The sequence below is a fragment of the Squalius cephalus genome (genome assembly GCF_949319135.1).
Source record: "Squalius cephalus genome assembly, chromosome: 17".
NCBI classification, from domain to species: Eukaryota; Metazoa; Chordata; class Actinopteri; order Cypriniformes; family Leuciscidae; genus Squalius; species Squalius cephalus.
This window is the reverse complement of record NC_137138.1, coordinates 21,756,374-21,759,827: the sequence shown is the minus strand read 5'-3', so window position 1 is coordinate 21,759,827 and position 3,454 is coordinate 21,756,374.

Sequence of the window (3,454 nt, the reverse complement as noted above, 5' to 3'; positions counted from 1 at the left end):
GGTTTATCCTCTGTTTTTTTTGTAGGCAGGGAGGTTAAGTGTGAAGTGTTGGTCATTTGGAAAGTTAACAATAGTTAAGCTGTGTTAACAAGTGTACCCTCTATTGTAGACAGTAGAGAGAAGTTTTAATGTTTTGTGGGAACAGAAATTCACAAAATGTTTAGGAAAAGTACTAGACAGATTACACCTTTTTGGACAGATAGTGAATTCAAGTCTTTGTTATTAGAGCACATGGACTCCATCGTGACTGAGCCAGTCAGATTGAATTTAACAAAGAAATTTGGCATTGATCCAGAGAAAGTGTGGTCAATTGAAGATTGCAAGAAAGTGTTGGGTGCATGTATCAGGAAGAAAAATCTGAAAGGCATCATCTGTTGTCACCGAGAATTTAGCTTATCCATTGCACAAGAACAAGCTCGTTGTATTGCTACGTTAAACGATCAGAACAAACAATTGCAGACTCACATGTCCTGTCTCAAGACAAAGGTGGGCCATAGCAAAGCCTCAACCAAATGTGATTCAGAAGACCAACAGTCAGATGAAAGCTATCCTGATTTACAGTCTTTTGATAGTATAGAGGACAATGTCAATGCAGATGTAAATGCAGTTGAAGTGTGCGTAGCTAGACAAAAGCCTCAGGGAAAAGGTGTTGATACAGTTCCATTTGCAACCCCCATATTGCAGCCACAAGCAGTCAAAACATCTTTACGTCCGAAAGATATTGAGAGAATTGCTGAAAGTTTGCCATCAGTGCAAATAAATTTTTCTGAGTTTAGGAGAGCATTGTTCAGTAAAATGCATCTTTACGACATGTCGTTGCCGGAAGTCACACAGCTGATGTCACAAATTCTAACTGAATCTGAATTCAACAATTTTGAGTCTGCTGTTACTTCCGAACTGCAACCTGTCAGTAAAGGCGATTTGAAAGAAGGTGTTTTGAAAATCCTAAAGAATATCTTAGGACCGAAAATCGATTGGTCAAGAGTTACTAGCTGTGTACAAGAGAAAGAAGAAACTGTGAGTGAATATACTGAGAGGTTCTGTCAGGTAGCTGCAGTGTACAGTGGAATAGTGGATGATTCCGAAAGTGTGTTAGCTGACAAAGGAGCTCTAATCCGAATTTGGGCAGATGGTCTTGTAGCTGAGTACAGAACAGCCTTGCCATTCCTAGATATTACGTGGGCTAAAAGAACTCTCAGAAGTAACCTAGAAAGTTTAGCTATTTGGGAAAGAGACTCTGATGTCAAAGAGAGAGTAAGAATTGCAGCAGTTTCTGTTAAGGTCAACTCAGAGAAGCAAAAGAAACGCAAAAGTCCTAGAGAAGCCAGTTGTTCTTACTGTGGCAAGCACGGACATTTTGGAAATGAGTGTAGGAAAAGCAAAAATAATTTTAAAGATGTAAATAAGGTTACTCAGCTTCTGCTTAGCCTGCTTGATATTCTGAAGCAGCCCCTCCCCTCCTCGTTAAACTCGTGGGGCAACTTGATACAGTGTTAACCATTTGGGCTGTGAGTGCTTAATTTCCCCAGTAACTCACAACAAAGATGAAAGACTTATTTTTTTTTAATAGAACAAAAGGAAAGTGACTGTCTCAGCCTTTGTTTGGGGGACATTAAGTAAGACTCACAGCCTTAAAATGTTATACTGCAGAACACTACAATCAGACACCATCCTCTGTTAATGATGTTTATTAGGACTGATGTTTCACTGGAGAATGGAAATGTGCCCATTTTCTCACACACTGTACAGTGTGTACACAACACAGGGATAGGATAGGACACATGGACCAGTGAGGAACGCAGGGAAGAACTGGAAGCAACATGCTTTCGGGGGCCAACCCTGCGGTGAAGATTCCCTTATAGGCCCTTCCCAACCATAGTCCATCCTCACCTCACTGTTCCTTTTTAGGTGTCTCATAAATTAAGAAATAGGGAAAAAAGGAACCACAATTAGCAGACTCAGATTGAATAGAGGATACAACCCTAAAGTTTGTAGTCTTTACAATGAATACTAGTCTGTTGCAGTTGTTCTTTGTTTGTTTGTTTTTAACCATATGCACTGACCTACACACCCGCATATGAAGACCCAACCTCCAGAAAACAACTAGACCAACTGCAGAGACTATAACCAACACAGAAGAAAAAAATACACAACACAGACTCACCTACGGGAACTTCAGTCATCCCTCATCATGATCAAGATTGTCGTACTACTACTAACCATCACGGACATCGCACAAAGTGTGGACCCCAGAAACAACATCTTCTTAGAGCTGATGAATATGTCCAGAAATGCCTTGTTTGCTGGAAAGAACGTTTGCATGCCATATGCACCTTCAGTAGGAGCCGGAATCCCATGGGTGACACACCCTATTTCTGTCTACAGCATCCTACCCAGCCCATTCAACGGCAGGTGCACCCTGGTTTATGTTCTACCAGCTATCAGAGAAAATACACACTCCACCCCAAGCTCTCCACAGCTACAAAATTCAGCTCCTTCTATCAACAAAGATGGCTGCTTTCCAGGACTCACTAGTGTTCAAACGTGGTGGTCAAGAACTCTTCTGAAGGTCGCACCTCTGTCTCATCGCCACAACAGCCAGGCTGAACAATCCACTCAAATCCACAGAAGCCTCAGCTGAAGGAGGGACAGAAGAGAGACACAGATTGTCTTTAGAAGATGCAGCCACCCAACGCCTTCTTTCCAAAATCCTGGCTGGCATTACACGACAGTGTGCTCAACTTTCCACAAGTGCGGCCTGAACATGCTTGATGCCCATGCATGCAATACAGATTGGATGCAGATTCCTGCCTGAGATCATAAATCCACATGCTGCTGGACACGAGTGCAAAGGAGCATCCTTCCCTTTCTCCGCGGCGACCTTGGACACCATGGTGAGTATCCTATAATCTTAGCTCGCCTTAACGTGTTAGCTAGGAGATACTGCCAATGAGAGCGAAATAGAGAAGCTCAGTAACGAGCTGAGAATCCACAACAAATTTTAACTGGACTGCGTTTTGCATCGTCAACCTTGACAGTTGACCTTGACAGTTTGTGAACTGAAGCAGTGCACCTAGGTACTGAAGGAAAGTGTTCATGAGGAAGAGAACAAGAATGCCGTTTCTGGGATCACAGCTGTATATATAGGGAGGGGTGGGCTCTGTGGGAATCCAGATTTATTAAAATGTTTAATTTAGGTTTACATTGAATTTAGCATGTTAAGGTTAGGTATAAATTATGATTATCAGAGTTCTTTCTAGCAAAAGACTCTGGTTAGTCCTGTTTTACTGAAACTCTTGGAGTTTGTGTTTTAGCAAGAAAGTACAGCCAGTCCTGTACTCGGGTCTCAGTGTTCGAATAGATATGCTGAGTGGATTAGGGTGGGCAATGCTCTGTCTAAAACCGGTTCCTGCCCCTAAATGTATATAAACTGTAAGAGAACATTTCACGTCAG